The sequence below is a fragment of the Bos mutus genome, chromosome 18 (genome assembly GCF_027580195.1).
Source record: "Bos mutus isolate GX-2022 chromosome 18, NWIPB_WYAK_1.1, whole genome shotgun sequence".
Taxonomy (NCBI): Eukaryota; Metazoa; Chordata; class Mammalia; order Artiodactyla; family Bovidae; genus Bos; species Bos mutus.
The window spans coordinates 31,793,136-31,803,910 of NC_091634.1; the positions used below are offsets into that span (position 1 = coordinate 31,793,136).

The 10,775-nt window shown below is 37.8% G+C and overlaps 1 non-coding gene across 1 annotated transcript; it reads left to right on the top strand.

Moving 5' to 3' along the window:
* The first annotated feature begins 9,909 nt into the window (after nt 1-9,909).
* TRNAC-ACA (transfer RNA cysteine (anticodon ACA)) lies at nt 9,910-9,981 on the top strand. The gene has a single exon. It is a non-coding gene; the product is annotated as a tRNA-Cys (tRNA).
* Nucleotides 9,982-10,775: the final 794 nt, after the last annotated feature.

Consider the following 10,775-nt stretch of genomic DNA (forward strand, 5'->3'; position numbering starts at 1 on the left):
TGTAACTAACAAGGCAAGGGGAATTAATGAGGCAGGCTCCAATCACCCTGAACTTTATGGCTCGAGGCAATTTTCAGACTTTAATGGAGGAACAGGGAGCCCAAGTAAAAGCCAACCGTCTTCAGAAACAAAAACGTGCATGGAGGCATCAGGATGAGTGGAATACGCTGAACAGAGTGTTATAAAAGGGGAAATTACACAGAGAAAGAGTATCAGATGATTATAAAGGAATCCCCTTCTGTCTTTGGCTGAAAGCTGTCTGTAGGCACATAGAGTAAAACTTCATAGGGTCTGGGAAAAAACATTTTTCAGGAGAGAACAATTGACATGGAGCTTTCAGCTGAAAGATAGGGCCAAGAAGTGTTCAATTTGCCATCAGCTAGCATGGACAGATCTCTGGAAATGCAAGGGACAGTCAGTAGAAATCTGAGAACGGCTGCAACTTCTAGTGGGAATTGAACTAACTCCATGAAATGACTGCTACAAATACTCTAGAATAGTTTTTAAAAGCCATGGGAGAATTAAATTGATCCACAGAGAAAGCAACTAACTTCTAAAACAAGTGCCACATTCTTAGGGGAGAACAGTAAAATTCAGGATTCTACAATATAAAATTCATAATGCCTATAATCAAATAAAAATTTTCTACACATGTAAAAAAGTAGGAAAAATGACCTAAAACTAGGGGGGGAAATCAAGAGAAATAGAACTGAAAGAGATGATGATTTAATGGTCTATGAGAACTTTAAAACAGTTGTTAAATATGTCCAAAGACTTGAAGGAAAACATGAATATTGTTAAGAGGGAAATTAAAGATGTCAAAAAAGAAGTAAAAGAGAATTCTAATGATGAAAAGTTTTGAAATTAAAATTTGAAAATGGGATTAATAGCACAATCAACACTGTTGAAGAAAATATCAGTGGGTTAGAAGTTATAACAAGAGAAAATATTCAAATCAGAGCCAATATATATGTATATACAAAGTAAAACAAAACTAAAAAAACGGGCCTTTCCTGGTGGTCCAGTGGTTAAGACTTCACCTTCCGATGCTGGGGGTGGGAGTTCCATCCATGGTCAGGGAGTTAAGATCCCACATGACTCTTGACCAAAAAAAAACAAAATATAAAACAGATGCAATATTGCAACAAATTCAATAAAGACTTAAAAAATGGCCTACAAAAAAAAAAAAAAAAAACTAAAAATGTGTGTATGGGTGCAGTGATCTGTGTCACGGTATCACAGTCTAACCTATTTATGCTGCATGCTGCAATCTCAGAAGGGAAAGGGAAAGAGCATCAGAATATTTAAATAAACAATTTCCTTTCCAAATGGCTATGGTAGACAGAATAATGACTCCCCCTAATGTCTACATCCAAATCCTTGGAACCTGCCTGTGAATATGTTACCTGTGCTTACACGGCAAAGAAATTCTGCAGATATGATTAAGTTAAGAATCCAGAGATGGGGAGGTTATCTTGGATGATCCAGGTGGGCCCAATGAAAGTACAAAGGTACTTATAAAAGTGAGGCAAGACAGTCAAAGTGAGAGAAAGAGAGAGAGAAGGTCAATAATGGAAGCAGAGCTTGATGTGATGTACCTTGAAGATAAAGCATTTGTGAGCAAGTACTAGAAGCTGAAAAGGAAAAGAAATAGATTTTCCCCTAGAACCTTGAGAAGGAATACAACTTTACTGACATCTTAAATTTAGACAATAAAACTCCTTCACATTTCTGACCTCCAGAAGGGTAAAATAATAAATCTGTGTGGTTTTTCAGCCACTAAGTTTTGGTAATTTGTTACAGCAGTAATAGGAAACTAAAACATCATAGACACAACATCATAATAAACCCAAGCAGAATAAGAAAAAGAAAACCAGACCCAGCATATCATATTCAACTTGCTGATGGCTTGCTTTAAAACAAAAACAAATGAACAAAAAGGAAAAAAAAAAAACCCACAAAAATCCTTAAGAATAGTTTGGGGGGAAAAGGCAAACTAATTACAGGGGCATACTAACTATATACTGATTCTTTTTCATAAACTAGGAAAACCAGAATACAGTGAAACAACAACTTTAAGATATGGAGCAAAAAATGTAAAAGAAGTGCTCAACTTAGAATTCTATGAGAAGAGACAATACAAAAAAAAAAAATCAGACAAATCAAAGATGATTTTGTTGCTACAGAAATTACATAAACTAAAATGTTAAAAATAATTCCAAAGGCAGATAGAAAATGATATATAGAAATTTAATTCTATACAAGAATAAAGAATAATACAAATAAACTGTGAATAAATATAAAGTTTTCATAATTTTAAAATTTCTTAAAATTAAAACAAATTCTTAAAAACCTTTAAAAGTAAAATCAATTATAATGTGTCTAGTGTGTGTATGCATATTAACATGTTATATATATATATGTCTGTTATAAACATATATATTACATATGCATACACACATATATACAAACAATGTGTATATATATATATACATACACTATACAAACTCACATAAAATGTATGAAAATAACATACACTATTGGATGGGAGAGGAGATTCCATCTATCCTTACAGCAGTTACCATGAATGCTTAAGGCATTATTTAAAGGTAAAATGAGACAAAGTTGTAATCCTAGAGTAATAAAGAGGTTTGCTAATACCAGTAGTAGAAATAAAATGGAATTAAAGAAAAACATACAATTAGATGAAGAAAAAAAAAGAGAGGAAAGGGGGAAAAGAAGAAAAAAAAAGAACAGGTTAGACAAAAACAGCAAGATGGTTGTTAAGTTGAATTATATTGATTATTACATGAAACATAAACAGTCTAAACACTCTCACAATGAAAGGAGAGGGAGCAGTATGTATAAATGAACCTGCATCATGCTTTGGAGTTAGACATAAGAAAGTACTCCAACAATACTAGATTATGTCAAAAGGACTAGAGAGGCCAATATGAAAGAGCTCTAGAAAGACAGATCAAGAACAGTTTCAACAAAAAAATAAATGACGACACCATTGGACTCTAATCCAAAGCAAGAAATATCAATAGCTCCATACTGTAATAAAAACGTGATTGAATAAATACATGCATAAATAAATCTGAAGGACAACTTCTTATTAAAAATTCCAATTAATAAAACAAAAAGAAATAGGAGTCATATAAAACCACCATTTGACTATCATAGCAATAATTTCTGCAGGCAAGATCCACTGATGAGTTTTAAAAGTCGAGGAAGAAACTTTAAGTTGAAGCCAGATATTTGCCTAGCTTCAAAATATGTATCTTTCCTGAAATACTTAATGTTCATTGTGGTAGTTTAAACATATGTTCAAAAATTGTTTGATAATTCTCTCTGGATGAAGTGAAGATTAGTTCTCTTCTTGAATGTGGACCAGACTTAGTGACTAGATTCTAATGAATAGATTATGGAACAGGAAATATAGTAACTTCATAAGAAGCCTAGCAGTAGCCCCCTTAACTGAGTGATAAAGATGAACGCAACCTGCAATAATCCGTGTCAGTTCTCTGCACTCCCTCAGATCAGATAAGATCAGATCAGTTGCTCAGTCGTGTCTGACTCTTTGTGACCCCATGCATCGCAGCACGCCAGGCCTCCCTGTCCATCACCAACTCCCGGAGTTCACTCAGACTCACGTCCATCGAGTCAGTGATGCGATCCAGCCATCTCATCCTCTGTTGTCCCCTTCTCCTCTTGCCCCCAATCCCTCCTAGCATCAGAGTCTTTTCCAATGAGTCAACTCTTCGCATGAGGTGGCCGAAGTACTGGAGTTTCAGCTTTAGCATCATTCCTTCCAAAGAAATCCCAGGGCTGATCTCCTTCAGAATGGACTGCTTGGATCTCCTTGCAGTCCAAGGGACTCTCAAGAGTCCTCTCCAACACCACACTTCAAAAGCATCAATTCTTCGGTGTTCAGCCTTCTTCACAGTCCAACTCTCACATCCATACATGACCACAGGAAAAACCATAGCCTTGACTAGACGAACCTTTGTTGGCAAAGTAATGTCTCTGCTTTTGAATATGATATCTAGGTTGGTCATAACTTTCCTTCCAAGGAGGAAGCGTCTTTTAATTTCATGGCTGCAGTCACCATCTGTAGTGATTTTGGAGGCCAGAAAAATAAAGTCTGACACTGTTTCCACTGTTTCCCCATCTATTTCCCATGAAGTGATGGGACCAGATGCCATGATCTTTGTTTTCTGAGTGTTGAGCTTTAAGCCAACTTTCTCACTCTCCTCTTTCACTTTCATCAAGAGGCTTTTGAGTTCCTCTTCACTTTCTGCCATAAGGGTGGTGTCATCTGCATATCTGAGGTTATTGATATTTCTCCCGGCAATCTTGATTCCAGTTTGTGTTTCTTCCAGTCCAGCGTTTCTCATGATGTACTCTGCATAGAAGTTAAATAAACAGGGTGACAAAATACAGCCTTGACGTACTCCTTTTCCTATTTGGAACCAGTCTGTTGTTCCATGTCCAGTTCTAACTGTTGCTTCCTGACCTGCATGCAAATTTCTCAAAGATCAGGTGTTCTGGTATTCCCATCTCTTTCAGAATTTTCCACAGTTTATTGTGATCCACACAGTCAAAGGCTTTGGCATAGTCAATAAATCAGAAATAGATGTGTTTTTTTCCTGGAACTTTCTTGCTTTTTTGATGATCCAGTGGATGTTGGCAATTTGATCTCTGGTTCCTCTGCCTTTTCTAAAACCAGCTTGAACTAATATAATGCAACAACTAGGGCACATTCCTTCTGTGATAATCTTCCCGCAAATCTGTAGCCTCAGTCTAATCATGAGTAAACATCTGAGAAACCCAAATTGAAGGACATTTTAAGAATGCTAAAATGACCAGTACTTTTTAAACTGTCAAGAATAGAAAGACAAGGGAAGACTGACACAAACTGGAGGAGATGAAGGAGACACAATGCCTGAAAGTCAGGTGGAGTCCCGAATTGCCAAACAGAAAAAAAAAAGGAAGGAAAATTGGTAAAATTTGAATTGATAAATCCAATATATATAAGAATGAAAGAGTCCTGAAGGGTGGAAGAATTGAAGAGAGAGTTCAAGTGGAAAAACTATGAGTATTAAAGGGAAATACAGGAAATACATGTTCAAAAAGAAAGGTGGGTGATACAGAGTTTTAGGAGGTTGTGCAGCTAACGGTTACCTTTATCTAAAAAACAGATGAAAGGGGGAAATAGTTTAGCATTTGTTTTCCTGCGAGGCAGCTTGTGCCCTGAACAGTGGAGTGGCACCACTAACCTCCTTCCCTGGGAACCACACTCTATATCTCAGTATCAAGTCATGATTGCTTTAACTGTGTCTTTGAGCATCTGTGCTTTATTTCCATGTATCTTGTGCATATGGTAACTAGATGGCTCCTAAGAGCATTGCTTCTTTGGTTTATGCCATTTCAGTTTATGAAAGGTTTTATAGGAATACTCTGGTTTCAGATAATGGAGAAAACCTGCAGTGTAAAATTAAAAGGTATGATGGCTAAGGTATTGAAAGTTGAGGAAATATGAGAGACATAAGAAAGTTAAGGCACTCTAGGGTAAATGGGTTGAATGGAACTTGATAATTCCACCCAAGATATGATAAGAAAAGTGATGAAGAGAAAACAGTGATCTAGTTGCTCAGATTGCGAGTGAATAAAGAGGAGTAACTGGTGGATTATTGAAGGTCAGAAATAAAGAATAGTTTATAAAATATTGTGTGATTCAGAGAAGCTCTTTACATAGGAAGAAAGAGAATACTTCGGGGAACTTCCACATGGATATAGAAGCAGAGATGTCACAGCGCACAACCCCTTTGGTACACGGTGCAAACATACCCTACTTAATAAATGATAGGTGAAGCGGGGGCCATAGGAGATAGTCACATTTCAGATAGAGCTACATAATGTTGATACATACATAATGTTGCTACATAATGTTGAGACATGTCTTGACATCCAGAGGGACAGGCAAAGATTTTACATGCAGAGTAACAGGCCAGACTGAAAACAATGTAGATGCAGAGCTATGGGCCAAGGATGGGACGTTAGCAGTGACTGAAGCTAACAGAGATGTACAATAAAATGGGATTGATTTCAGAGACTATATAGTAGGAGCTAAAGGAGGTTACGTGGTTCTATAGTTTCTTTTTTAATATTGATTTACGTGTCTTATTTTTGGCTGCGTTGGGTCCTAGTTGTGGCATATGGAATCCTTCACTGATGCATGTGGGATCTTTTGTTGTGGTGTGCAGGCTCTGTTGTGCACGTGGGCTTCTCTCTAGTTGGGGTGAGTGGCCTTAGTAACCCCTGAGGCACGTGGGATCTTAGTTCCACCACGAGGGGTCAAACCAGCATCTGCTGCATTGGAAGGCAGATTCTTAACTACTGGACCACCAGGGAGGTCCTTATATCCCTTTGTTAATAGGAGTTTCAGTTGGTCAGTGCCTTGGGTTTGGTACAATATAGCTTCATATCAACACTAATATCAATACTTCATATCAGTACTAATTGATTGGGCTACTCAGGTCAGTCAGTGGGTAAAGAATCAACCTATAATGCAGGAGACACAGGTTCACTCCCTAGGTAAGGAAGATCCCCTGGAGGAGGGCATGGCAACCCACTCCTGTATTCTTCCCTGGAGAATCCCATGGACAGAGAAGCCTGTCTAGCTACAGTTCATGGGGTTGCAGGGTCAAATATGACTGAAGCAGTTGAGCGTGCATCAATACTAAGGAGTATGAAGGTGTAATGTAGTGTCTCCCTTAAATTGTGCTACTGACTAAGTCCAGGCCAGAAGTGCTTTTGAACTCTGGTATCGGAGAAGACTCTTGAGAGTCCCTTGGATTCCAAGGAGATCCAACCAGTCCATCCTAAAAGAGATCAGTCCTGGGTGTTCACTGGAAGCACTAATGCTGAAGTTGAAACTCCAATACTTTGGCCACCTGATGCAGAGCTGACTCATTTGAAAAGACCCTGATGCTGGGAAAGATTGAGGGCAGGAGGAGAAGGGGACAACAGAGGATGAGATGGTTGGATGGCCTCACTGACTCAATGGACATGGGTTTGGGTAGACTCCAGCAGTTGGTGATGGACAGGGAGGCCTGGTGTGCTGCAGTTCATGGGGTCACAAAGAATCGGACATGACTGAGTGAACTGAACTGAACTGAGGCCAGAAGTTAATACATCCAGATAAGAACATATGCAACTTGAGAGACCAGGATTGATATTCCTATTTGGAATACTTGCCTGTTTTGTGGATTCATCTTCCAAGTCAGTTCAATGATTAAGATCCACGTAGGATACATCCAAAGTCACCTAGGTAGTAAGTATAAAGATGCTGCTAATATGCCTCCTGAAAGTGAGTTGTTTTTAACAAGATAGGGCTGCTGGAGCAAACTAAAAGATCAAATTTCTTTTATAATGCATTTAGAATGTCAGGATTGCTTTGTAAATTTTAGGAGTTGTGTACTTGAGATATAACTTATAAAATTTTCAGATTGTTGGAGTCAAATGATACCCTGGAGATATCTTATTTAAGACTTTCATTTTTCAGAAGAAGAGAGAAAAATGACTTCTCCAAGAGAAGCCAGCTAGACTTAAATAAATAAGACAAGTAAGATCACTAGACCTAGAATTTCTTTCATCTTTTTCTGAGGACACTGACAAAGGAATGAATTTTTAAGAGAAAAAATTATAGAAAGTAAACAGTTCACCAAAGATCTAGGAAAGAACTGTGAAAAAATAAAAACTCAAATAAAAAATTTTAACACCTAAGGCTTCCAGGTTGAGACAAGCTGTCTCATGAGAAGTCAGTTTTGAGCAGAATTTAGGTAGAAGTTAATTATGGAAAGAAGATAAAACTACAGATGGAGCATGTAAAATGCACAAGATAAGAAAACAGAAGCTGAATGATTGATTTGGAAATCAAAATATTCCTTTCTCCTCTCTTACATGCCCTCATGTAAATCTCATCTTGCCACATTCTGTAACTATCCTACTGCTTATCAGAAGAACCACTGAAGATGCTTCCCTTAATTTCTGAGAGCCTCAGTTTCCATCTCTGTCCATGGTACAAGAATTGTACATGACTTCTCTCTCATTGCAAAGTTTGTTCTGAAGCCAGTGAGAAGGACTGACCAAATGAAAAATAAGGGGTCCTTTAACAAGTATGCTAGGATTTGGTCTAAGAAGTTTCCTCTAGGTAGGCCAGTAATCCTGAAATCTATGGTTTCATTTAATTTAAACTCCTATATTAAATAACATTATACTAGTAGTAAATCATCCTAAGTTTTATTTCACTTAAAAATATGTGGTATGACTCATTTGAATGCCTACTATAATGAGCAACAATAGCAATAAAAAATGCTTTGAGTTCATTTACCATACTTAAACTCACTTTTTATTTGATCTTCAAGGAATATGAATTCATAAAATTAGCTACAGATGAGAAAACTTGTCTTTTTTAATAAGCTAAAACCATTTTATTATGATCACAAACTCATAATTCAGATTCTTTGTTTAGATTTTGATTTGGGTTTTCTCTAAAATACCAGTGTTTTTGTTGGGGTTTTTTCTTAACCTACACACCCTCTGAAAAATCATAAATGTGTACCAATCTCCTTTGAGCACTTGATACATTTTATTCTGTTCAATGAAGTTGTATAAATATAATAAATCATAATTATAAAATTTTGGAGAGATAAACATTAATATTGCTTTGTTAGATAGAAATATTTGATCAGAATACGTTTTGAAACATTGCATAGACACAAGATGATTTTTCAGTGTTTCCTCATAAGCAAAGTTATTAAATTCCCTAAAGAGGCCATCATTTTTCCATATTAATTCTCAAAATACTAACTTTAAGAATGGAAGGATTATGCTAATAAAGATTAAAGATGCAGTTTAAATTGGGGTAAATGTTTCAAGACAATAAAACTAAAAAAGATTCTAAACAGCACTGAATTGCACAAATGTCTGGGGAAATCTATGAATTAAGTATAGATCATCATCTCATAGTAACCTTTGATAGTTCTCATTAAAACTGTAGCAGTAGAATCTGTTAGAGGCCCCCAGAGAGATATTATGTGTAAATGCAGAAATTAAAAAATGAATATTGAATGATCCTATTGAGAAATTAAGGCCATTCAATTGTGTTAATGGTGGTCGTGTATCAGATCTATGTTTTTCATCTCTTCTTCTAAAAAGAAAATGAAAGCCTACATCTAATTTACAGATTTAATAGGACATAATTCAAGTAACACCTATTTTGCATAATAATTAGCATTAGGACTTTTATAAAGTATTATATATACTATGTGGTATACATATTTATATTGTATATCTGAATATCAGTCAGTCAGTCAGTGTCCATCGCTCAGTCATGTCCAACCCTTTGCAACGCCACGGGCTGTACCTCACCAGGCTCCTCTGTCCATGGGATTCTCCAGGCAAGTATATTGGAGTGGGTTGCCATGCCCTCCTTCAGGGGATCTTCCTGACCCAGGGATCGAACCCATGTCTCTTAAGTCTCCTGCATTGGCAGCCTGGTTCTTTACCACTAGTGACACCTGGGAAGCCCCATATATGTGTATATATGTATGTATGTGCATGTTTATATTGAAATACACACATATATAAATACATATAAAATTGTATCACTTTGGTCCATCTCTTCAGGGCAAACGGATGGGGAAACAATGGAAACAGTCACAGGCTTTATTTTCTTTACCTCCAAAATCACTGTAGATGGTGACTGCAGCCATGAAATTAAAAGACGCTTGCTCCTTGGAAGAAAATGTATGACAAACCTAGACAGCATTTTAAAAAGCAGAGGCATTACTTTGCCAACAAAGGTCCAAACAGTCAAAGCTTTGTTTTTGTGAGGGGACTTCCCTGGTGGCTCAGACGGTAAAGCGTCTGCCTACAATGCAGGAGATCCAGGTTCAATCCCTGGGTTGGGAAGGTCTCCTGGAGAAAGAAATGGCAACCCACTCCAGTATTCTTGCCTGGAAAATCCCATGGATGGAGAAGCCTGGTAGGCTACAGTCTGTGGGGTCGCAAAGAGTCAGTCAGACACGACTGAGGGACTTCACTTTCTCTTTCATGGATGTGAGTGCTGTGCTTAGTCGCTCAGTTGTGACTGATTCTTCGTGAGCCCATGGAATGTAGTTGGCCATGCTCCTCTGTCCATGGGTCTTCTCCAGGTAAGAATACTGGAGTGGTTTGCCATGCCCTCCTCCAGAGGAATCTTTCTAACCCAGGGTTCAAACCCATATCTCCTGCACTGCAGGCAGATTCTTTAGTGATTGAGCCACCAGGGAAGCCCATGGATGTGAAAGTTGGATGTAAAGAAAACTGAGCACCAAGGAATTGATGCTTTTGAACTGTGGTGTTGGAGAAGACTCTTGAGAGTCCCTTGGACTGCAAGGAGATCAAACCAGTCAATCCCAAAGGAAATCAGTCCTGAATATGCATTGCAAGGACTGATGCTAAAGCTGAAGCGCCAATAGTTTGGCCACCTGATGCTAAGAGCTGACTCATTAGATAAGACCATGATGCTGGAAAAGATTAAAGTCAGGAGGCGAAGGGGACAACAGAGGATGAGATGGTTTGATGATATGACCGAGCCAATGGACGTGAGTTTGAGCAAGCTCCCGGAGATGCTGAAGGACAGGGAAGCCTGGCATGCTGCAGTCCATGGGGCCACAAAGAGTTGGGCATGACTGAGCAACTGAACAACATATAAAATTGTCATA